The 18,147-nt window shown below is 44.4% G+C and overlaps 1 protein-coding gene across 1 annotated transcript in view; it reads left to right on the forward strand.

The window, feature by feature from the left end:
- Window positions 1–18,147, forward strand: part of LOC138288591 (uncharacterized) — a 300,606-nt gene that overhangs the window by 262,514 nt on the left and 19,945 nt on the right. The gene's annotated exons all lie outside the window — the stretch shown is intronic.

The raw sequence follows: 18,147 nt of genomic DNA on the forward strand, positions 1-18,147 counted from the left end.
CCCGAACACCCCGTGGGGGGTGAGGGGGAGGAGGGGTAGACCTCGTTGCTCGGCAATCCCCTTCTGGGACCTCCTTTTAACAGTCACAATCAGGGCAGTCCATGCTTTGATTCTTCTTCTCTCCACTGCTTGAGTGGGGTTTATTGCTGTGTAACTGTATGCAATAGCGACATACATTTAAGTATTCGTAAAATCATTTATAGCTGCCAGATAGCCTTTAGTAGATCTCGACTCATGTATCTAGAGATAAGCGGCTTTGTAAATTGTTTCCTTCTATCTTTTGAGTTGAATTTACCAATCATGGGTGAGTAATGGATTATGATGGTGAAATATTTTCCAGGCTTGCAAGTAAAGACATTTTTGGATCCTGCATTTAGAGGGTATACTGTGTTGGAATTGATTAAATAGCTGTCTAAGTTGTCTTAATAACAAATGATAAAATGTTTCATATATTGGGACATAAAGCTATCTCAATCTCAGGCGCTGTAGCTAGAAAAGTTAATGATAATAGCTGACACCTCCTTTTGTAAAATATCTGCATTCAGAAGTTTGCAAGATTCCCTTAAGATGGACGGCAAACAACAAAAACCTAGGTAAGAAGGCTGTCCTGTGTTAACAACAAATTGTGAAATGCCGAAAAGTATTCTGTTCTGTGAAACACTTTCACAGTTCTGAATTTGTCGCACATTGGTAAACTGTCCTTGTGCTTGACATTTGTGATGCCAATTCTATCACTGGTAATTCTCCGCTTATAAGTTTTAAGCACATTTGCCATCTTTCCATAATCTTCATAATATTCTAAAATTGCATCATTCCACACTGTGCTACATCATAAAGGCCGCCTAGGCCAGCTGAATGAGCTGAGCGCCTGTCAGCATAGCCCTGCGTTTTCGTTTTGATGGAAAGCAGAGCAAAAGCAGGAAGCACAGCTGCAGGATGGGGAAGGAAGGCAGAAAAGGTGGTGGAGGTTGGTAAAGGAAGGCTGGGAAGGTATTTTCTAAACATTTGGGTCCTAGAGGAGACTCCATGTTATGTATGGCTCCTCCATTACTTCTCTGCCTCAGCATAGCAGAGGATATTGGGGGCCATACATAATATGAAATTAAAGATGAGTAAAAAATTAAATGCAGGGATGTTTTTCACCTTGGGGTTCTGATTGATTTAGACAACCTAAGCTTTGTTCTTGTTGTCTGTTTGATGTCACTCAGACCCCCTTGGTGAAAAACATCCCCATAAGTCACAAAACCCGATCTAGCATGCTATATGCATATACATGGCAATTGTTAGTACAGTCAAATGCACCTGGTCTTCTAATAATGAATTTTTAATGACATACTCTTGGTCTCTACAGGCTATACTTAACTATTTATGAGTGGCACTAATTTTTTTTAAATCCACCCTGTTTTCCTCGATGAAAAAAAGCATAGCAGCCCTTGGAAATGGAACCAGCGAGAGGAGGCATACAGAAGGTGAGCAAGGCTGCCCCAAAGGGAGAGAGGAACTGGGAGACTGGCCTAGTTACTGGAGTGAACTCAACAGCTGCCTGGGAGCCTTCCACAAGGGAATTGTGGGCCCCTACCTGGACAGAAATTACAAGAGCAGCCAACGGCCTATGTCATTGCACCCCTGAGCTACACAGACCTGCTAGAGCTGGCCAGCCTACGGAGACAAGAGGGGATCACAGGTCCCCTCTTCATAGTGCAGGGAACAGAACCCCTCCGCCCCCACACCATGAATTGGGGAGAACTGTTCTATCAATCAGAGGCTGTGGCCAACGGTCCCTTGCGTGCCACCCTTGCACCTGAATCAGAGTCAGGGACACAATATTCAAGACAGATCCCTGCCCAGCACGGGACTGCCTGGCTGTTCCTAAATGGGGACCTGGAAGGTGCAGAGCGCTATAATTCTGAAGCCTAAACCCTCTGCCCATTTACACAAGAACATTTGACTGATCCAGGGGGAGTTGCACTATCCTGCTGTAAAATATCGGCCATTTGAGCGGTGACTTAGGAGGTGATGCCCCCCCCCTCCATCTTGGCCGCATTGCCCAATGAGAATGGTGAAGCCTAAGGAACAAACGCAAACACAGTCCAACAAGATAGACAAATATGCTGAGAACAAGCAAACTATGGCAATGAATGGGTGTGAGACTGAGGCGCCAGGGGCCCCCTCTTGGTGCCATCATGGCAGCAATTTGGGGCCCTAAGAGTTCTCTCGAACCCAAACTTGATGATGTGACTGTGGACATCAATCTTCTGCAGGCTGATTTCCAAAAGATGGTAGAGAAAGTGACTTCAGTGGAATTCTCGCATCAATTCGCTGCAATGCAAGTCCAAAAAGTTGAAAGAACCGGTCCGATATCTTATGCAATAACACACACTTATGGCAGCCATCCTGGAGGACCAGGAAAGCAGGGCACGGAGAAATAACATCAGAGTGGTGGAATCCCCAAGGCAGCAAAGGGGTCCAGCGTGGACCTTTATCTTGAAGACCTAATTGTCAACACCCTCTGCCCCAAGCATCTCTTGAAGTATTTCTCAATAGAGTGGGTTCACACGGTGCCGATACGGCCGCTGAAGCCGTGGGCCCCACCAAGGATGATTATAGTGAAGGTGTTCAATTACTGAGACTGGGATGCTATCCTTTAAGCAGCCCCCTCACACAGTGACATAACTTATGAAAATGCCATGATCCATTTTTTCCCAGATTTTACATTACAGGTTCAGCAGCAGCGCTGCAGTTTCAACAAGGTCAAGAAGAAGCTATGATCCAACGAAATTAAGTATATGATGCTTTTTCCAGCGCAGCTGCGGTTGATGGCAGAGGTTAAATCTTGGTACTTTAGTATGCCATGGAAGGCCTGGTATTGGGGCAAGGGCTGGCACACTCCTGGAAGATGATCCTCCAAAGATGCAAGAAAATGCCACTCTGCCGGCCAACAGGAGGGTGCCACATCGGCGCTATCTGCGACTCCTACAGCAGTACTCAATTCAATAGAGAGCTGACTGTTGTCAATGATGCATGTATCAGATATGTTAAACTCAAAAAGAAGATGATTTTATAAAGGGAAAAAGCGCTCACTTCAGAATCTCAATTAAATCTTGTGGACGGTGCTGCCCAAGGTTGTTCCCCTAAACAACTTTGAATGGGATAAACCAGGAATATCCCTACACTATACACTACAACGGGAGCACTCAAGTCCAAGAAAAGTATAAAATAAGCCAAAGTAAAGTCCAAAGTTTAATTCCATGTGTTCGTGTTCTTCTTCAATGTTTCATTTTTCTGCTACAGCCAAGCCAACACATGTTTCGTCTGGGTATATATCTACCCAACCGACTTCGTCAGGGCTCCTCATAACTGTTAATGGTATATAATTTCAGAATTAAAATGCAAAATAAATCTAGAATTTTCACATAAGTACATTGTCAAACTGATTCACATGCTGCTATCAAACAATACCTTTACAATCTGGTGGAAGTCCCCTTGTGTTTTCATAAATTAATCCTTATGACACCTTATCATATTTTACTTCTCTTGTTATGTGACCTGAACACATGCACATGCATGAGTGTGAATCCAAACGCCAAGAGCACCAATGTGTGTCTTCTTTTAAGTCTATCACTATATAAAGAGTATTTTAATATTATTTTACCTATTGTACTAGACCTTCATATCTCATTTAGACTCCTTGTAAGTATTCCATATATCTACAAATATAAGTTAAAATAGATAATTCACATACTTGTGAAAACACAAGGGGACTTCTACCAGATTGTAAAGGTATTGTTTGATAGCAGATACATTTATCTCAACTAACTATAACTTGTGCCCAGTCATTAATGATGTCATTTCAGAAATTGCAGTGATGTTGGACACCATCCAACAAACTCTAAATCGGGCCCTTACTGTGTCATTTTTTTATTTTATATTTTGCTGGAGAGCTGCTGAGCTCCCTACAGCCCTCCATAACATGACAAGGTGATTGAATGTGCTCCTGCCACACCACCAGGATCCAAATATAATTCTGAAAAACCCTTGCAATGCATTATAGTGAGCTCCAAGCTTGGCTCAGTGAATAATATATGATCAGCTTTCACCACTCATTTATTATTATTTTTTATATATTATTTTGTTATGGGTGTCCTGGTCCCACCCACAAGCCTCTGAATATAAAAACGGCCTGGGGGATGATAAAGGCTTGGGGGGATAACTTTGCCTGCCCCAGGGAGCTTATTTTTGTAAAGCCCAGAAGCCTGCACTTCTTGTTTTTTTTTTCTATTTCCCCTGGAAAAAATGTCTGGAGGGGTGGAGGGGGCAGGGACACCACCACCAGGTCTAGGGGAGAAGGGTATCCCTAGCCAGCCCTCTACATTTATTTTTTTTGTTTTGTTTTTTTGGGCGGACAGAGTCTAGAGCCCTACACTGGCTGCTGTCACATTTTTGTTACCAGCCAATCCTATGTTATCTTTTGATCTCTTAGATCCATTTATGCTCCGCATCTATACATATACATATATTTTAAACCTTAAATTCTGAACCATTTTAGTGGACTAACATAAAATCACAAAAAGCATGCTTCCTGGACCAATAGCCAGCTATCCGACCCAATTCGGTTCAGCTGTTTTTTGCAGTATAGCTGTTCAATTGTCCTATGAAAAATTGTAGGGGGAAAACGCATTTTTGCCCCTTCCCTTTTCCTGGCCCCTACTTGACGGATGACCCCAAAATTTCCACGCTGAGGTGGATGAATTTTTTTTTTTTGGGAAGTTTTGTGACGATTCATCTAAGTTATGAGCAAACCAAAAAAAAATATTTCCTTTGGAAGAGGGGTCCTAACTACCCAGTGGCAACCGCCACTTGTTAATTGGGTAATGTGTGTGTTGTGTGTGTGTGTATATGTGTGTAGTCACATATATGTGCATGTGAGTGTGTGTGTGTGTATATATATATATATATATATATATATATATCTCTTTATCTCACACACTCTACCACAAAAATGAGATATTGATCCACTTATTAGAAAAAATGTTGACCCACCAGTTAGAATCTGTAAGTAGCTAGATTCCAACCACATTGAATAACAGTCTCATAATAATGCATACTTTTTAAGTCAAACACTTGAAGTCATCTCATCACTGTCAGGAGGTCACATGGTGTTTCTACATTAGCATCTGTCATCCGTTTTTCAATTCTCTTTGAAACCTTGATGCAATGCCTTCATTTCTTGGAAAGGACCTCTTTGGATAATGGAAGATTTCAATATTGTTCTGTCTCGTTTAACTGACAATTGTCATTCTTAACTAACCAGAATTTTGTATGCTTCCTCAAAAGCTGCTAGGGCCAAGTTTTCCCCTTAAATATGAAAATCAATCAGAACTGCAAATCCTACCAATATAAGGTTTTTTAGGATTCTTGCATGGTGCAGCTCTAAGGACAGGTTGGATCAATATTACGATTTAGCTTCCTTAGAAATGAAACGTCATTTATAATACTCTCTTTTAGCAAATCTTGTGACAACTTCTTCCTTTGAAGCACATAGAAAACTCCGTGTGGATATGCTAGATTTGGATTATATTTTATCTTTTATGATTTTCAGGCAGATGTTTCCCTTTGAACGATAGATTTTCATTCTGGACAGAAGATGTATTTCCTACAATCTGATGTTTTGACTGGATCGAAGGGTCGGAGTTCATCTTGCTAATTTGTATTGTTGGATAACGTGGCTTCAATGCCATAAGTATCTTGTTCTGCAGTTAGGAGTATATAATAATTTCAGCAACTAAGGATCATTTGTGTATGATCATACCTCAGCCTTGATATTTAGGGAAATCCTGTGTGTATATCGACCAGGGTTTTTGCATCTTCTGTGAGCTAATCCCTACCCAGCAGCAGTGACTTTATGCTTATTTTTTCTGAGAATCACCTTCAAAACCATTTATTGTTGGAGCTCTGCAGTTATTTTTCTTTTGTCATCCTCACTGAAAGCACTGTGAAATATGAATTCATGAGATATGCACTATAAAGTTTGCTCTTGATTAGTGGCGAGTGCTGATGGTTTATCAGTATTAACCAGCAAAGAATGGAGGTACATCGTGAAATCATTATGTGCGATTGCAGTTGGTAGTGTTCCAGATAAATACCAGAAGTAGCAACAACGTTTTCCTCAATTCTTTCAGTTTACTAGAAACCCAAGCCTTCTATCCGTCTGCCAGCACCGTTTCGAAATTGTTTTGTTACAACTTCCAGGGTTGCCAAAAATAAGTTGGGCCCTCAACATGGGAGAGGGGGCTTACACAGTGCACTAGGTTTCTGAATATATTGGAGAGGTGTGCACTCCCTGGCAGGAAATATAAAATGTGTTGGAACACACAGCAGCAGGCACTCATTGGCAACTAAGTGAAAATCTTCCATTGTGGCAGGTATCACCCAGGTCTTCAACTACACTGCATATTTATTTTCCAGGCAGTTTCACAGATGCTGGCTGATACTAATCAGGCAACTGCCCACCATGCTCTTCACTCACATTCTATCAACCACTTGCACAGGGATAGAACTCTAGTGCTGGGCATACCTGGTGTATTCAAAGAGCGGGTGTAAATTGGGCTGATGCAGCCATAATGAGGCTCATTTCAGGCACACTTGTTGGAGACTGCTACTTGCTCTTCCTGACAACTGCACTTGATCATACTTGATCGCAATGGTTCAAAATGTGCGGCAGTCCACAGCAGCTTAGGTCGTACCCATCAGGGTCACCTTGCTCCAACTACTTAATACAACAACATATTGCAAACCCTTCTGCAGTGCTTAATTTGTAAATAAAAAGCCCTCCTTGCAAACATGCGGCTGCTGCAATCAAATGTGGAAACACGGAATACTGAGGCAGTGTAATCCTGAAGCCATATCTGGCCTCTTCAAACCACTTAAAGCCACTCCCTGCCCCTTCAGCTCACTTTTGCAGCTTTCTCCCATTGTGACGCTTTTTTGTTTTTCTCTTCCTACGTATTTCCCACGTGTCTTTTGTTCACATCAAATGCTTAAGCGCCACTCCTCAAAAATAAGTGCTGGTGCTAAGCACCTGAAACAACACACACAAATTAAGCACTTCCCCTCTGTCTCTGTTTTAGGGACCATTTCCAGTAAAAGGCTACATTTGTAGCCTGCAGGAACAACTTGCACATACTTTTTGCAATACCCTAGGCAGTACTTCTAGGGATGCCAGGCAAGTCTGTATTTCACGCTCTGATGATTTTGATTAATTTAATAAATATGTATGTTGCACAAGAATTTGTATACAATTTATAGGTTCTCTGGAAGGCAGTCTGTAAAAGGTGACTGTAACCTATTCCTGACAGGTCTAAAATAAGAGGAGAGAGGAATAATAACAAAAAATAAAGCAATAGAAATAAGTGAAAAAGTAAAACAAAATATGTTCAATACCCCTGAAGGATATTTTGTCTAGAAAGTATGCTGTTTCCATAAGGATAGACTCTAGAAGCATCTAGTACTGCTAAGTGTGTAGCCATATGTCAACGTACATCCTTAAGTATGGTATTAGTTAAATTAACGTTTTACTTGGAAGCAATAAGGTAATAAATCCGTCGTTTTAAAAAAAATCCTAATCAGATTTTCAAATAATAAAGGAAAAATTGAGGAAATAGTTGACTTCAGTGATCTAGACCAAGGAGCTGGAACTTTAGGCAACTTGTCAGGCCAAAATTTTAAAAAAATAAGAACTGTGCAGTGACAACATTTTGTTGAGAAGAAATTCAAAATGTGATTACAAGAAAAAGGGCATACAAAAAAACGATGGATGGAATGGTTGAATTAATCTTGGCCACTGGTAACTACTACTCGCACAGCATCCCAGTCGATCTTTATTTTGCACATGATGCCATCTCAGTTTGGACCTAGCTTTATGCAAATCAGTCTTGACCCTGCCTGATGTGGATAATGAATAAAAGAAATATATTTTAAAAACGCAAAACAGCTGCTCCAAAAAGGAGCGGTCCCGGTGCTAGAGGACAGTACGACACAACTAAGGTGAGTAGGTAGTAGAGGGACTATCCAAGATTAGTTCTCTCTAAAAAGGTGGATTTTCAAAAGGCTCTTAAATGCTTTCTCTGATGTGGCACACCTACAACGACTGGGTAGCTTGTTCCTGAGTTTCGGGGCCAAAAAAGCTCTGATCTTTTTAATCTTGGTAATGCAGAGCATATTGTGGTTGGCTGAGTGTAAACCTCTGCAAGGAAGGTATCTTTTGATTGTGTCACAGATCTAAGACGAGCCTTTCAATTGAGTGGCAGTGAACATTATTGTAAGGGCATTGAATTGTATTCTTCGCTTGACAGGGAGCCAGTGTTGGCTTTTCAAGACATTTCAAATTGATCGTCTTTTAGGAATATTTAACAACAGTCTGACTGCTGCATTCTGAACCAGGTACAGTCTGTTAACAGAGTTTGGGGGGATCCGAAAAGCAGTACATGGGCAGAATCAAACCCTAGGCATGATCAATGCATGAAAAATTATTTTTCTGGTGTGTTCTGGCAGGAATTTGAGAGTTTTTCATAGAGTTTTCAATATGGAGAAACAGACTCCTGCGGTAGCATAGACAAAAGGCTTAAATGAGAGTGCATTGTCTAGTTTGACCCCCAGGTTTTTCGCTGAGGTAGAAGACACTGGGGGTAGAACTATTTCAGAGGGCCACAGATGGGTCAGATCCAGTATGGCAGAGGAGTCAAAAATCAGGATTTCAGATTTTGCGGAGTTTAGGCACAAATAATGTTTATGCAATCAATCTGCAACTGCAGAGAGACAGCCCTGAAAATTAGCCGAGACCGAAGCCTCCTGAAGGTGTTTAAAGGCAAACATTCGCTGGGTGTCATCTGCATAAGACACCACCTTAAAGCCGAACACTTGAACAATAGCCCTATAGATATTAAAAATACATGGGCTTAAGGCTGATCCTTGTGGTATAGCACAGATCTCAGGAAACACCCATGTAAATGGGGCTAGGTAGACTACTTGCTTCCGATTGGAAAGAAAGTACTTAATCCAGTTCCACATGATGCCAACAATTCCTGCTTTTTCTAGTCTTTGCAGCAGAATGTTATGTGACACTGTGTCGAGAGCTGCAGATAAGTATAACACAATTACAACAGTATCTGTGCCCAGGTCTAAGCGGGTTTAGATTAACTCAGTCACTTCTTAGAGTGCCGTCTCTGTGCTAAATCCAAATCTGAACCCAGATTGCGAGAGATGAAGCACCTTGTTCGCCTCAAAATGTTTAATCTGATGATTGACTGCAGATTCCAACATCTTCCCACAAGCAAGAAGTGAGATCAGTCTGTAACTGGCAGGGCTTGAGGCGTCCAGGTTGTTTTTCTTTAAAAGTGGAAGAACCAATGCCTTCTTCCAGCATATGGGCACAGAATCTGACTCAAGGAAAAGGTTAAATAGAGCATTTATCTTTGGATTCAGGGACTGAAGAGCCCTTTGAGAATGTGAGGTGCACATAGATCCAGAGAGCAGCCAGAACAAGATTTTAATACCAGGCTCTCAGAAGCCTCTAAGGAGATCATTTCGAAAAAAGATATTAGACATGTGAGACGTTTGTCCAGAAATGACCTGCCCAGTATCCTTGGTATTAGACATTTTTGAATAAATGTTAAGCACCTTATCATGAAAAAAGTCTAATAAATTAGCAGCAAATTCCTGTGAAGCAGGGGTAGATTCCTTGATAAAACCAGCAGCACAAAAGCAGTTAACAATTTTAAAAATTGTGTGAGGTGTGTTTTCTGTTTCATTAATTTGATTAGTGACCAAGGAGCCTCTGGCTTTTAAAATATTTAAAAGAGCAGTTTTGTACCTAAGATTGTCTTCCTCCAGGAAGTTATGTTGCCATTTCCTCTCTAAGGCTTTACACTTTTGTTTTTTTTAATTTAAGTGAAGCATAGAACCAAAGTGCAGAGGTAGTAGTCCCTCTGTTTCTGCTCAATCTCAGAGTTGTTTATTTATGGAGGGTAGTCGTAAGATTCTAGTTCAAGGAGTAAACAGCCGCCTCAATGTCTTTGCTTTGGTTAACCATTATTTGAGAGCATACAGAGTTAAGGGTGGAGTCAGTGATAGAATGCCACGGGCGACAGAGAGATGGCTTCAGTTGTTTAAGAGCCCTAGTGATAGATAACTCTAAACTAAAAGGGACTAGAAAGTGGTCAGTCCAAGGAAATGGGACTATAGAACTGAAGTGCAAGGATATTTGAAAAAATAACATTGAGCATGTGCTCCTCCCTTATGATGAGGACTCTTAACTCTCTGCACAGGATCAAAGTCAGACAGTTTCGATGAGCTGTTCTGCAGCTTTACAACTATGAACGTCAACATGAAGGTTGCAGTCCCCTAAAATCACAAAGTTATCATGTTGAGACAAAGGGGCATGATTGCTGTGGAAATTAGATCACCAAACCTAGCGTCCGGGTTAGGGGGGGCGATAAATGAGAATACCTGAAAAGGAGATGGTGTCTGAAATTTTTATGATAAACGAGAGAGCCACCGCACTTTATGCTAAGTTCAGAGGGGCTGACAGGCACAGAGTAATTTGGGCCAACAGATGGCTATCCCCCACCCCCTTATTTTGTCTACTCTAAGTGGCGAAAGAGTAATCATTGGGAATAGCAAGGCAAGGTCATGCTCTGAGCAGGATTTGCGCCAAGTTTCAGAAAGAAAAACAATATCCCAGTAGTTGTCCTGTGGGATGTTCCAGATTTCGACTTTGTTTAGGCAGATATCTTATGTTGATTAAACATGTTTTAAGGTGCTATATTTAAGTTCCTTTAGGAAAGGGTTTGGAGAATAGTCAGGATTTGAATCTCTGCTGCTCGCAGAGATAAGGGAAGAGATACTAGAGAAGGAAAACCCACAGAAAGGGCAGGATAAAGAGCTATCTAAATCGGGGGTCCAGGCGGGAGAGTGTAAACACCTGGGCAGCGGCCTGCCTAGGATGGCATCTTTGGTGTAAGAAATCAGTCTTACCCAATCAGTAAGTAAACGGGCAGCATGGCTGGCGCCGGATGCTGCCTGTGTGCGAACAGGCGCAGATCGGCTTGCCTCTGGCACGTCTTTGGTGCACCTGTAGCACGCCTGCACTAGTGTGGTCATTATTTGGAGGAGGTAGGCAAACTGATGAGACCTAATACGGAGTTGGCTGCAGATATTGCCCTATTACAAGGTCCTTCACCTTAGCTGCACTGGGGATTGTCTAGGTAGAACCTGTTCTCAAACAGACCCTGGTGACCAAACCCCACTACACATGACCAGTTGTGCGCAGCAGGGCGGTGTAGCAATAGCACCACAGTCTTGATGACATTCCCATTTATGATGTAACACTTTTTTTTTTTCAACAAACCTTTTGATACCTTTCATTAAATAACTTTTTATAGTGACATTTTTGTATGTCTTAATTTTACTCCAAGCTTAAATGAAAGTATTTATGATTTTGCTTGACATGTTGGTTAATTGCAGTAGAGATGATCAGTTGATTTTGTTCACCCTAGCAAATAACTTTATTGTAGGAGATGCAGTGTGTTGCAAACATCAACAGTTGTGGATCAGACTTGTCTTCATTGCACTGAACAATTTCTATGGCAATATCTTCATCTTGCCAGTTTTGCCTCCTTCTTTGGACTTCTGCATGGGAGAACATTCCTATGAGGTACTTTATCGTTTCTGACGTTTTGAAAGAGTACAGGATGACCTCTTTGTAATACCTGATTATAACGACATTTACACATTGTTTCTTTTGCCACCTGCGTGTGTGAAAAACTAACCACACCAAGCTCCCTCTTTCTGTCTGTGGTGCAGCAGAATCCCTTGATGTGGTACTCAGCACCACAACATTACCTTCATTTAATCTCGGTTGCATCTTGGTCTTTTCCACTGACCCGAGATGCCATGATGGGATGGATGAAGTTTCTCTGCCACCCTATGAAGTAACAAAGGCAAAATTGTGTCATCCAAAGCACGGGCTCCTTGTTTCTAGAGGTTGCTGGCTTGCTTTACAAGTAGTGTGGTTCATTTAGCCAATCAGATGGCTCTTTTTATTTTTTGGTGTTTTTGGATCCCCGGTACTCTCCCACCGAGGCAGTATGGCCAGTAAAACACAATAAGGTGAAACCTATGGAATAATCTAATACCTGTTAGTAGTAAAGTAAATCCCAGGTCATTCTGAGCTACATAAATTCGTTATGCAACAACCATTTGAAATTGAAGTACAAACTATATGCTTCAGATTCTTGAAGACTTTATACTGTATGGCAAGTCGGACATTTTGTCTGGTTCGACAATAGAAATACTGCCTTCATTATTAGATCATAAGGTTGTATACATCAACAGGTCACCTCCCACAACACAGTACAGGGTCAGTGTCACTGTAGTGCTTTTCACAATGAAAAAAGCGGGAGACAGGACACTGCCCTAGCACCTAATGGCATACCAGCAGCCAGCATAACGCATAAGCATGATGAAATCAAGCAAATGGACAAAATAGGTTTTTCTATTTGCTAAAGAAGTTCCTATTGCACTGTTCCAGTTACATTTTTGTTTATGATCCCAAAAAACGTTAAACTACAAAAAAAGAAAACATTTTAAAATTTGAAAATAAATGGGTTGTTTTTAGAACTATGAGTTTTAAAATAGCTAAGAATGTATGCTTATTATATGGTTTTGATTTTGAATGAGTTAGTGCAAGTGACGTACATGCGAAGACATGGGTGAGTGAAACTGTGCATTAGGAAGTCAGTAACAGGTCAGTGGATGGGAATGTATTGTGAGGTTGCTTGCAGGGCTTGATCTTCCAGACCCTACACCACCCCAAGATTGGTGGACAACCCTTGATGCGGGTTGCCTCTACCCTTGTGCAGTTGATGATGCCTGACCCTCTCTACTCTACCCTTGTGGGTCGCGATCCCTGCTTTACATGGCAGCCTTCCATGCAGAGGGGTGGGCTGGATGTCCTGGCCGGTACCCGGATCCTGGGTCTTGTACTCTGCTAGGTCCAGCATTGCGCAGAATGTGTGGGGCACAGGACTTAGCCAGCAGCCAAGCCAAATACCCCACTTCACTCTCTATGGGTGTCCGTACCCTGCTGCTGCCATGTGCAGCAGGAGAAGATCACTGGGCCTGCGCTCGACACCAAGAGCAACATGTCACAGTGCACACTGGGAGAGATGAACTGGTGCAAAACAAAATGTGCCCAGAGACGAGGGCATTCTTCTAGTGCAGAATACTCTTACGCTAGAAAAAAAATACCTAGCTTCTCTTTGCGCTGCTTGGCATTACTTTTCATGACTGCACCACCACAAATGCTTCCATTTTCTTACGATAATGGCATTACTCCTAGTCCTACTCCCTCGCCTTCCTTTTAACCAATGAGGCCTCCCGCCTCCCCCCTAGACCCTCCCTTCCCCTTTCAAAACCCCCCCCACCCTTATCCCCTCCTGTACAAAAACCAAGCCCAAGCTGCAACTCGGACAGTCCGTACCGGGAGGGTGGGTGGGAACGGAAAAGGAAGGCGAGGGAGTAGGACTAGGAGTAATGCCATTATCGTAAGAAAATGGAAGCATTACCTCCCGTCCCTCCCTCGCCTTCCTTTTAACCAATGAGACATAGCAAGAAAGCACACAGGAGACGGACATCGAGTTGCAAGACCTTTATTTAATATCCTGCACCAAGAACATCCCCAAACATTATCTCATAGAGGATAAGACCCGGTGACCTAACACCGACTCCAAACTACCCAAGTCCGACAGCCTATAATGACGCACAAACGTCGAAGGAGAAGCCCAAGTGGCGGCCCCGCAAATTTCCACCACCGAAGTCCCCTGAAGCTCTGCCACCGTAGCCGCCATGCCTCTGGTAGATCTCCCCTGAATCCCTAGAGGAGGAACCACCTCTTTCAAGGAATAGGCCAACAGAATTAAAGATCGAACCCACCGACTCAAGGAAGCCGTGGAAGGTTTCTCACCTTTGCGAGCCGGACCAAAATTAACAAACCGTGAATCCCCTTTACGAAAAGGAGCCACCACCCGTAGATACTCCAACAAAACCTTACGTACATCCAACGAATGCAAACGGACCTCCTCCCTTGATGAGGGATTCGGACAAAATGAAGGAAGGAGGACCTCCTGCCTGGAATGGAACGAAGAATTGACTTTTGGAATAAAGGAAGGCACCGGAACCAGAACCACCCTATCGGGAAAAATCTTACAAAAAGGAAAGGAGCACGCCAATGCCCCCAATTCCCCCAACCGACGAGCCGAAGTAATGGCTACCAAAAAGAACGTCTTCAAAGAGAGATGTCGCAAATCACAGTCCCCCAATGGTTCAAAAGGGGCCTCCGTCAACACATCCAAAACCAAGGACAGATCCCATGAAGGAAAAGAACGTACCGGGCGAGGAAATAAATTAATAAGCCCTTGAAAAAATCTAGGCATCAATCGCCCTTCATCCTGAAGATTACGCCATGGTCCTCTGAATGCCTGAATAGCCGCCCAATGTACCCGAAGAGATGCCACTGACAACCCTAAATGAGCACCGTCCTGCAGGAACTGCATCACCTCAAAGATAGAAGCACAGGTAGGATCCAACTCACGACTTAAGCACCAAGACGAAAACACCTTCCACTGTCTACCATAAGAAAGCAAAGTTGAACGTCTCCTTAAAGCCAGCAAGGTAGAACTCAAAGCCACCGGCACCCCTAGACCTGTCAACCCCCTCCGTTCAACTTCCAGGCCGTCAAGTGTAACCTCCTCAATGACCCCAATGGGAGGCAGGGAAACTCCAGGGGAGACGGACAAAGAGGCAGAGGCCACATCCTCCCCTCCGCCATCAGCATCAACAATGGGAACCAATTCGCCCTCGGCCAAAGTGGCACAATTAGGACAACCCTGGACCCCAGATCCCTCACTCGTAACAGAAACGCCCTGAGTAGTTGAAAAGGAGGGAACGCATACAAAAGGCCCTGCGGCCAAGGACATGACATCCCGTCCACCTCCCATGCTTGGGGACACCGAAACCGGGAGCAGAAGCGCTCCACTTTCGCATTCCCTACTGACGCAAACACATCCAGCACTGGGAGACCCCAAAGCCGAACCAGATGCTGAAACAGCGACTTCCGGAGAGAGAAAAGTTGAGAGGAAGGAATCACTCTGCTCAGTAGATCCGCCCGAACATTTACAACCCCCCGAATGTACGTAGCCCTGAGAGAAGGAACCCACTCCTGAGCCCACACAAAAATCTCCCTGACTAGATTGAACAGAGCCCTCGACCTGGTCCCCCCTTGCCGATTGACATAAGCCTTGGCCACTAAGTTGTCTGTGCGAACCAGAACCGCCGACCCCCTCAGGGAATCCTGGAAATGGACCAGAGCCAGGAATACTGCCCGCAATTCGCGCCAATTCGATGACCGACTCGCCTCCCTAGGGGACCAAAACCCCTGAATCTGAGCTGACCCCATCCATGCCCCCCAACCGGAGAGGCTGGCATCCGTCGTCACCACCACGGGTCTCAGAGGCGATAAAGAAACCCCTACCCTCAGGTGGTCTGCATCCAACCACCATTGCAACTCTCCGCGAATCAATCCGGACCCTGGAACCCTGTCCTTCAGAGAACCGGACCCTGGAGCCCACCTTCTCAAGAACCATGTCATCAAGCACAGGAGATGGAAACGTGCCCAAGGAACCAGAAATATCACCGACGCCAAATGACCCTGCAGACGCAACCATAGAAGAGCTCGGGGAGCAGACAGTAACAATACCTTCTTTACCAAAGCCTGGAGTACACCCAACCTTTTTTCTGACACAGTCACCAACCCTAGAAGAGTCTGAAACCGAGCCCCCAGAAAAACCAGATCCTGGGACGGCACTAAGTCTGACTTCTCCCAATTGATTAAAAACCCGTGGTTTTGCAGGACCCCCAGAACTTGGGCCACCTGCCTCTGCAAAAGGTCTCGTGATTGGGCATGAATCAAAATGTCGTCTAGATAAGGATGCAGAAACACCCCTTCTGAATGAAGCAAAGCCACTAGAGGAGCCAGCACCTTTGTGAAAATTCGAGGAGAAGATTTTAGACCGAAAGGCAGAACGCAAAACTGAAAATGGTCCTGACCCACAGCAAACCTCAGGAACTTTTGAGAGGATCTTGCCACAGGCACGTGTAGGTAAGCATCCTGCAGATCCAGTGACACCAGAAAGTCCCCTTGCCTGACCAATGGAAAAATAGTCGGAATGGACAGCATGCGGAAATGCACTGTCCTGATCCAGGTATTCACCTCCTTTAGATTGAGCACCGGTCGAAATCCCCCTGAAACTTTCTGTACAAGAAACAAGACCGAATAAGTGCCCTGACCCCGTTCGTCTAGCGGAACGCGGGAAATGGCCCCTTTGACCAGTAAGTCTCGCACTCCGTCCAATAATGCTCTTCTCCGTGACCCCTCTGAAGGCAGAGGTGTGGGACGTACCCCTGAATCTGGAGGAACCACAACAAAATCTATGACATAACCATTGGTCACAATGTCTAGTACCCAATGATCGTTTACACTGTCCTCCCAAGCTGAAAGAAAGTGACTCAGTCTTCCCCCAACCGGCCTTCTGCCAGGCCCACAGTGATTGTCAGGACCCCTTCTTGAAACCACCCCGGGTCGCAGGAGCAGACTTCTTAGGCGAAAAACGCGGCTGAAAACGCCGTTTCCTAAATGAAAAGGATTTAGCATCCCTAGTAGGAGAAGATCTGGAATGCTTCTTCCACCCTTTACCCGAAGAAGAACCCCCTTTATAAGGTAAGGCATGCTTCCTCTCCTTAAATGCCTTGGAAAGCATGGACGGCAATTGTTCACCAAACAGGTTACGGCCTTCAAACAGCAGTCTCAACAAGGCCGCCTTTTCCCCTGGATCAGCCTTCCAGGAACGCAACCAGAGGGACCTACGAGCCCCAATCAAAGACCCGGATGCCAGAGCCGAAGTACGGACCACATCTGAAGACACATCAGCCAACAATCTGGCCTGCTGCTCCATACCAGCCAGGAGCTCTGAACATTCCGCCCCTTCCTGTACAGCTACCGCCAGTTTATCAAAGTCTTGAACCAATGACTGTGACGCATAAGCAGAATAAATCCCTGCCTTCAGCGCCAGATTCTCCGCAGCAAAAGCCCTCTTAAGACCCGAATCCACTTTACGGTCTGTGGCATCCGTAGGCACACAATCCTCCGGATTGACTGCCGTTTTGCCAATCAGAGTAGCCAAAATAGAGTCCAGGCGTATTGAAGGAGGCAAAACCTCCTCACCCTCAAGTAAGTAAAGTTTCTGAAGGAATCGTGGAACCTGAGCCTTCTCCACATCCTTCCACTCACGAAACACCATATCCTTCACAGGTCCCTGGAAAGGCATGGCAAACTTCGAAGGCGTCTGATATTGAGGAAATAAATGAGAATCCGAGTTTGTAGGTTGAAACACTGGGAAACCCAAATTGTCCCGAACATGTGCCATTACTTCCCACATTTCTTCTCTGGAAACATATTTCCCCCCAGATGACGTTGATGGGGCCTCATCCTCACTCTCTGTTGAGGATTTCCTTGCTGCTACCGATGAGTGCGCACGCTTAGACTGACCAGTCCTGGCCACGCCTGCTTGCAGTGCCCTGGTAACAGCTACCTCAATCATATCCTGCACTTCCTCTCTAGACATGAGGGGAGTACCTCTGTCAGGTACCTGTGGGTTCTCAGGAAGAGCAATGCTATCCTCACCTCCCTCCTCCAAGGAGGAAGAAGAGACAATCCTACGTCTCTTTGCTGGAGCTTTAGGCATGGTAAACCACCAAATAACACTGCCATTCATTCCAAAAAACTACCCTATATATAGGTCCCTGGTCCTCCCCCAACAGGGCTCCACCAATCCCTAAAAAGGTCAACATCCTTGTAAAATACATAAAAACCACAGGCAGAACGCCCGTCCTACCTGAAAAGCATCACAAAATTGAAGTTCCTCGGTTCCTCGCGGCTCCGCGGCGCGGAAACCCGGAAACCAACGCCCCAGCCACAGAGGGCCGGCTGACCCCGTCAGCAGGCCCCTAGTACACGCCTCTCGAGCAGCCATGCTG

The sequence above is a fragment of the Pleurodeles waltl genome, chromosome 4_1, assembly GCF_031143425.1.
Source record: "Pleurodeles waltl isolate 20211129_DDA chromosome 4_1, aPleWal1.hap1.20221129, whole genome shotgun sequence".
Lineage (NCBI taxonomy): Eukaryota > Metazoa > Chordata > Amphibia > Caudata > Salamandridae > Pleurodeles > Pleurodeles waltl.